This window comes from Geospiza fortis, unplaced genomic scaffold (genome assembly GCF_000277835.1).
Source record: "Geospiza fortis unplaced genomic scaffold, GeoFor_1.0 scaffold16, whole genome shotgun sequence".
In the NCBI taxonomy this organism is placed as follows: domain Eukaryota; kingdom Metazoa; phylum Chordata; class Aves; order Passeriformes; family Thraupidae; genus Geospiza; species Geospiza fortis.
The window spans coordinates 13,394,249-13,402,767 of NW_005054302.1; positions in this window are offsets into that span (position 1 = coordinate 13,394,249).

The window sequence follows — 8,519 nt, forward strand, 5'->3', positions numbered from 1 at the left end:
GGCTGCCCGCAGGGAGCAGATTGGAACGTGCCCTTGTCACACGGCAGGTGACAGCCTGCGCTTCCCTGGTTTGAGGGGTTTTTTAAGGGTTCTGGCTCTTCCCGATGCCTGATAATTGCACTAATGGAGTCTGGTTGTCAGAGACATATGGCTTGGTGTGACCAGCAGGAGGAGCTTTGCTTCCTTTTCAAGTCCTTAGTATATCTGGAAGAGGGTAGATTGTGATTAGATATGAGGCAGAAATTCTTTACTGTGGGGGTGGTGAGGCACTATCACAGGTTGCCCGGAGAAGCTGTGATACCCTATCCCTGGAAGTGCTCAAGGCCAGGCTGGATGGGGTACTGGGCAGCCTAATCTACTGGAAGATGTCACTGCCCATGGCAGGAAAGGGTTGCAACCGGATGGTCTTTGAGGTCACTTCCAATCCAAATGTATAATTCTATGTCCATAGACACGTAAATCAAGTTTGAAAAAGCTGAGAGGGCGGATGAGATCGTGTAAGACATCTCAACATGGTATGGGAGCAGCCACGCTGACTTGCTTCTCCACTGTTTGTCTGTGCTTGCTGTCTCACACTGGCATGGCTTAGCCAGCTGACTAGGTGCTGTCTTAGTTCCAGCCCTCCGGCTGGCATGCAGAAGGTAGGCTGGAATTTTGAGCAGTGCTTTTAGACTTTCTTGTAGTGAACATTGTCCCTGCTTGTGCTAGTCTTTTGTGCTGGGGAATGGGAATGTGTTCACCAAATGAGTGAGTAATCAAAGCTCTGTGAGCCTTAAGGGGACTGGAGTTCCCTGAAACCCTGTGTGGAAGGGCTGTGCTCGAAACTGGAAGGGAAGATGGTCAAAGTGTTGGCATGGCTTGTGAAATAATACCATTTCTAGTTACAGCTGATTCCTGTGAAATAAAGCATGCATTATGCCAAGAGGATATTTAATTGCAAACTGTCCTGAAGAGTTTTGCAGGCTTGCTTGAAGTCTTGGCTAAAGTCCAGTGGTGGTACAGCTCAGGTAAAATGGAGTCACAAGGGTTTATTTCGTCCTTTGGCTCCTCCTGGGGGTAAGTACAAGGCATTGGCCCAGGGTATTGCTGCCCAGTAACTACACAGGTGGTGTGTTTGCCACAAGGTGCACGAGTGCTGGAGGAAGGATGTTGTGAGATGTTCTGTGGTGCAGATACTTCACCTGGACATTGCAGCCTTTCAAGATTTGCTGGTACTACAGCAATGTATGCTATACTTTTATCACTTTAGGTGCAGCTCTCTGTAGTTAAGGAAGCTGAGCCAGTTGCATGCCATCCTGCAAAAAGTCCGGTGTTCTAAGAATGCTTCTCCTCACAGGCGGGTTCTCCAGTTTTATCATTCTCCTCACTGAAGAAAAGGAGTGGTGGGGTAATGCTCTTTTAATAAAATTTATAGCATCAATAGTTCCATATATCCGGAGAATTCTGAATTACAAGTACAGCCCTTTTTCTTTCCTTATTCTGTTTCTCCTCTATGCAGATATCTTTCAATTAGATGAGCTGTGGGTGAAATAAAGGGCACTGGCATGATGACTTCTGTCACAGCTGTTGCCCACTGTAGACTTTAGGCCTGTGATTTTATCTCTGCGTAAAGATACCTGGTAAGGATGGTAAATATTGCAGTGGAATGAGTGGGTGAAGCTTGGTTATCTTTTCTATAACTGTCAGAAAAAGTGCATGTGAAATTCTCATCCAGGATGGTCTGCTGGCTGAATGACAGGATGTTTTGTTAAACTGGTTTACAAACAGTTGGTTTTACCTGCAGTGGTTCCCTTCATTCCGTCCCCATTCCCCTGCAGTCAGTGCTGCTGCTCTGAGGAGGATGCTGTGCACCCCACTTCACAGATAATTTTATTTTGTTATTCATATCTTATTTCTTTATCGGTAGATGTAGGTGCCACTGATGTCTCAGCTAAGGTAAGAAAATGGAAATTACTTCAGAAACTACCAAAATGATCAGCTGATGCGAGAGAGAAGTAAAACAAGTTTTCCCTGCGTGTGTTGTTCACTTTGGTCTGTTTTGGAGGATTTGATCCTTGCCAGTGCATGGATCTTACTCGTTGGTTACAGCTTGTCAGAGATGTCAATGATGAAACCTGTGTTACATGTCTCAGACTTAGATAATCTGTTCACCTGAAAGTGCCAGTGTCCAAATCTATCCTGACCCAACAGGCCTCAATTGCAATGTCTGTAAGAAGCTTGCCGTCCTATTGCAGAAATAGGTGCTGTGGCTGCATCCCATAGGAAAAGACAGAAGGTGACAGCAGAACTGAAAACCTCGCTGTGGAATTTCCTAAACATCAGTATGCTCTGCTTTAATGCTGTTAGTGAACACCTGCTCCAGTGTCTGTGTGCTTCTCAGCCTATGCAGCTGAGAGGTTTTTGTGTGCTTTACTGTGCTGTCATCCTGCACTGCAATACCTGTGGGTTGTCTTTGTTACTGAAGTGATTTTGGGCACTGAGGACTCTGGTAAGCAACCGCCCTGTTTCCTGACCTGGAGAATCAGTTGGGAGATCCTGAAGGAGAGATGAGGAAGTAGGAAGGTGTGGTGATTTTGCTCAAAGAAGAAAATGCTCAGTCTAAGTTTAATCCAAGTTCATACGTAGAAACCTGTCTTTGTGTCTCGGTGCTCATTCTGACAAGTTTGCTCTTAAAGAAACCAAGCATTTGGATGCTTAAATTGAGTATTCACTGGGTAGTATACAAAGCCAGGCTGCATAAGAAACACAGATTTCAAGATGAAGTGTACTAATACATCATGTCATAATTTTTGGGGTGTGTGGTGGTCTAGGTCTACTGTCACATCCATGTCAGCAGAGAGCTGTTGGGGTTCTTGGAAATGATGGTCAGGCATAATGTCATTCTGGTATACAAATTAACTGGACAAAAAGGTTTACATGTGCACTGAAACGAAGTGGAATATCATTTCTAAGACTGATACCATCTATGCTCATCTTGGCACATAAATTTTGTTTTAAGATCCTCTTAATTATCCTGGCTGTAAGTCCCTTTGGGGGAAGGAGTTGGAAGTGTCACTGGCCAACTGCTTATTTCAAAGCCTGTGGGGGAAGAGCATAAACTCTTTCAAATTAAAGTTACTGCTCAGATGATAGTGGATGAAGAAGCTGTGATGAAGGTTGGTTTATTTTAATTGTTTCTTATGGAGCTGTTTGCCAAAAAGTTTCTGGAGCTGCAAGGGGAAAGGTGAGAGGATGAGTTCAGCTGGGAAGAACAGGTGAGTACTTGTATATCGTGTTACCGTTTCCAAGTATCTTAATGATAATGCCAAGAATACATTGTGAGCTTGGAAAAAATAGAAAAAGAGTGGAAGGCTTCTGTGCCTTTTTGAAGTGTTCTAAAGGAAATTGTGGGGAGGCAACTGTTAAACCAATATCTGGAAGAACCTAGTATTTGTGCATAGCCAAACAAGTGTAAAGCAACTCTGGAAATTATTCTAATGACTAATTATAAAGTGTTTTCCTTTTTTTTTTTTTTTTTGTCTTTCAGCACAGAGAAGAGTGCTTTAAGAGCAGTCAAGAGCGAAAATAGGATGGACATGTTCTTCAGCTGAAACATGGCAGCAGTTCAATAGCAGTTACACAATAGGAAAGGGTGTGCAGGCTGCTGCAAGTCCCTGTGTTCTTTAGATCTGGTATCTGAAAGAGCTCAGTAGAGAGAAAAAGGTGGTTGCTTCCACAGCTTTGAGCTCACTCAGTTCACTCAAGCAAACTCATTTGAAAAGAGAGCTCCTCTAATACTGAAACAGGAAATTAATTTTATTTTAGATACTGGGGAAGATAGTCGCAATATGCAGAATTTAAAAGTGCTGGTCAGGACACTGAAAAACTGCAAGCAGCTGAAGGACAGGAGGCTCCAAGACTCCACTTGTGGGAAGCTCCCTTTTGGAAGGCACACTAGCAGTGGGGAGAACTTGCTAAACACAAGGAGAAAACTTCTGCAGCTGTTAGCTACACATGGATATGTCTCTTAAGGTGGGATGGCCTGACATGACCACTAAAGACCATAAGGCTGTAGGCAGACTGCATTTCTCTTAAAAGGATATATGCCACTACGCAGTTCAGAACCACCCAGAGAGCTTCAGTTTTTGTCAAGTACTTTTAGTTCCTGGAACAATAGCTTTTCTTGGCCCCCTAACTCCTGCAGAGCCAGCTGGCTGATTGTAGCTGTGCACTGAAGATAAGCCTTCCTCACCCGTGGATTGCTGGATAATGGCACACAAACATGGCTCAGATGGACTCAGGGCTGAGCATGAATCCTTTGGCTGCCACTGTTCTGGCTTTAATATGTACAATGAGTAGCCTGAGCATTTCCATGTGGAACAAGAAACACTTGGAGTGCAGGTTTAGATGTACTTTCTGTATGCACTGCCCTCTTCAGCACAAAGCTTGATAAAATCCTGTATTGCATAAAGCAGGTAGAGGTATCCCAGAGGTTATGGTTGGTGTGGACCTGACTCAGTTGCCACTAATCCGAGGAAGGTCTATTTTTGTTGTGGTGTGGTAAACCTGAGTTGGTAGCTGATACTGTTCAGCTGATGGGTTTGTCTGTGCCAGAAGAGCAGTCCATGAGCTGACAAACATTCAAGCATGGTACTAGCTTTTACATCTTTTGACATTAAAAAAAAATGAAAACTTTAAAAGGTGGGAGGGGAAAGAGCAGAGGATTTTTAAGGGCCACATAAGTTCTACTGAAATTAAAAGCTCACTAAGAATATCTTCATTGAAAGAATGCATTTTGGGAAATTGCCTCCTTTGACAAGGGCAATATTAGCCTGTGGTTATGGCAAGTGTCGCACACTGTTCCTTGGTGCTTTCTTTTGTGAGGTTGTAGGGGAAGAGTGTTGGATGAAGGAAAAGTGAAAGCCATAACCAGAGGTTAACATTTAATTTTAGCAACTATGTTTATGTGAAGTGATGCACCATTATTAATTTTCAAAGCAAGTTCCGCATCTAAATTGATGGAATCCCTGATCATGCGTGCAAGTGTCTTTGGGTTCTTGGGCTGAGTGCAGTGGTGCAAAATTACATGTTGCATTCCTGTATGATTCAGCTTAAAATACAAGCTTGGGCAGCAAGTACCTAAACAACAGTATTGTAGTCAGAACATTCCTCAGTGCACAGAAACATTTCCTTTTGGGTAAGTAATGCTGCACTGTGAAAAAGCATGCAGCTCCTAGGACAGCACCATTTGTGTTGCCTGTGCTACAATCCCTTGAGTTTGCTCTCTTCCTTGCCCTCGACTCTTTACCCAAACTTCTAGTATTTCTATATGGTAACTTCTAGTAAGTTACCACTGGTTTACTCTTCCATTTTTGGGTGGGTTTTTTTTGCTGTTTATTTGCAAATGCCTCTTCCTGGAAAACTGGCAGCAACAGTAAGTATCTCAGATTCCTGGCCAAGTTTCCACTCACATGGTTTCACTTGCTCCATTCTGCCAAGTTATTTACATGTGGTGTCCTAAGGATGTAATTTAGTGGATTGCTAGTGAGGAGCTAACCTACATGTGTTGGCTGCAGTCCACATAAGTTAGACAAACCTGCTTCCTCTTGAATTCAGTAGCTATTCTTGCAGCCATTGGTTTCCTGATGCACAACTTTATGAAAAAGATAATGTTACACTGCTCTTGCAGAGATTTAAAGTTGGTCACACTAGCGTTGCTCACTTTACCTGCTGAGTTGCAGGACCCAGAATGATTTCTGAACCTTGTTCTGCATGCACAGCACCTAGGGCTCACAAGGTGAGAAGGATACATTCTTCAGGTCTTAATAGGTCTGATGTGCCACAATACAGGAAAGATAGCTTAGAGATGTGTAGTTGATTGCTTAGGCAACCTTGCTCAAGGTAACCTTTAACCCTCATGTTCTGGTTTCATGTGTATCGGCATTGTTCTGTTTCTAGTAGAGCCTCTTTGGGCATGCGTTCCTAGATGGTGTAATTACTTGAATTCCCTGCTTTTGAGCTCTTGAAAAATGCAGTTGCATGAAGCAGAGGCAGCAGTGACATTGGTAGTTTCAGGAATTTGGTGTTACCTTCTGCCCTTGCCTTCCCATGCTGCAGTACACCATTCCCTTTCACGCCAATGCAACTATCTGGAGCAGCATACAGAGCTATCAGTGTCTCAATCAGGGTGTTAACACACACTCCCTGCCCTGGGTATGCTTTTCTGTGGGTCACTGCCGATGTCTGGAGGAAGAGGTTTGTAGTTCTGTGGCTTTCTAGAACTTGAATTAGGTTTGTGAACTGGTTTAGAGCGTTTTCACCATGGCACAAAAACCAGGTGACTGGGTGCCTGCCAGAAGTCCAGAGTTGTTGCCTTGTTGCTGAAGTCTCTGACTCATGAAATTATGCACCTAAGGATGCTGTTAATTTTGTCGGGGAGGAGCAGCTGTGTCCCTTGTGCATATGGCTGCTTTTTTAACCATGTGTTTCTGTGTTAGGTCTCATGACACAGCCTTTTTGTGGTTTTGCTGTGTGTAGCCTTCTGACCAGGCAGCTCAAATGATCCTGATGTCTGTAAGCAGCACTAGAGATTGTTCAACATACTCCAGACAAATCCTTGTGCAAACAGAGCTGGAGTAAGATATGGAACACTTTTCTCCTAAGTTTGAGGTTTTTTAAATTACTGAGACTACCGATATATTTTCCTTTGATTGAACTAATTCTTACATATAGGGAGTTGTATATTACCCCTGCATACATAGCCAAATACAATTATATATTTGGTGGCAGAGTAGATCAGCAAAAGAGAATCGGGTACTAAAATGTTGCACATACGATAGGTGAAAAGCTACTCCCTATTGTCATTTTTGCAATGCTTCTGCTTCCAGTGTAGGCTGCTCTGCTGTGAGCTCTTGCTATGCAATTATGATTTTCTTTCCCTGTTCTGATAATGGTGAATGTTGCCCTCTGATGAGGACAATGAGGTGGCAGCTGTTTCAGAGAGATCTGCAGTGGCTTCACTGTACATGCTCTGCCTCAGTGGATGTCAGCTAAGAGAGTAATTGCATCCCCCAAGAGTTAGGCTGTTGCTGCTGTTGACCTTTCTGGAGAAACAAACACGAAGTAGAGGCATGTGCAATCCTCACATGAGCTGGCAGCCAGGTGGGTGCTGTGTGTCACCAGGAATGACAGGCAGTCACACTTTACTAACTCACAGCAGTGAGGTGCATTTGCCCTCCTGAAAATTCTTCTCAACTGAAAGCTCTTATCTCCAGGGTAGATTGTGACTGGAGGAACTGCTGTCCCACGCTACCTCCTGGAAACAAGGGGGTGATGAAATAGAGTTTATTTTAGTAGGTCCAAAGAGAATAAATGAATGTTATTAATTATAAATATTTATACAATAATTCATAAATATTTTTATAGTGTAAATTGTTTCTAAGTACATATCTGGAAATCTAGGCATATATGTATATAAAATGTATGTATTTAAATACATTTGTATACATTGTTTTATAATTCATAATCTAACGCTTACTAAAATACAAATTAGTAAGTTGAGAGAATCATGGAAAAGGAGAGGAGCTTTGTATTGACAAACTCGTGGGATGCAGAAGCTATTCCTTCTTGAGAACAAATAGAACACAAACGTCTGGTCCACAGCATGAATGATCTACAGTTGGCATTAATTATTTTGTTAAAACTGCTCATGACTGTCTTTTAAACTCTTAACCTTGGGAGGGTGGATTAACCTTATCATGAGCACTGAGGCATGTGACATGCTTGGCCATGAAAGCAAGGATGTGAAGGGTCTCACAAGTTTCTGTCAACACATCAGTGATGTGGCTCTCTGGGATGGGTGGCATTGCTGCCATTCATTCTGAGTGACACTGCAGCCTCATTCACATGGGTTTGATGGTACCTCAGATATCCCAACCTTTTGCTATATTTGGTTCTCTGTTACCTGAAGTTAAATTTAGGTACAAATCACATCAGGCAAGATCTTGCTTTTGGAATATGTCTGCCTCACTCACTGGTATGAGTGACTCTGCTTCTTGGGTAGTATTGATTTACCATCTTATTTCTCCCAAAGGAAACATGCGGTCTGAACTTTCCCTGTGCTCTGGCAGTGCTTTATGTGTGCAACCTCCAGGTAATGTTCACCTCCATGGATGTAAGGGAATAGCTATCCCAGTCTTTCCTGAATTTACTGCTCAGCACTCAGTGACTTAGCAGGAAAAACAAGGCATTATTTTGCTCATGTCCACCATCCACAAATGGCATTTGGTTTTCATCACCATTTTGTTTCTAGCTAACGTGTCTGCCAACACACAGGTTTTCAAACTCCCTTTTTTTTTCTTTTTCTATTACTTCCTTGTCACCCATAAGTAGTACATTGCACTTGGTGTTTAGTGTGTGAGAAACCCTAGGATAATTCCCTATAGTAATAAATTTTAGCTGAGGGGAGATGATGATTCTGGTGGCTGCAGAATTCCACCTATAGCATCCCATAATTATAAAGAAAAAAAGTAAGTTTAAAG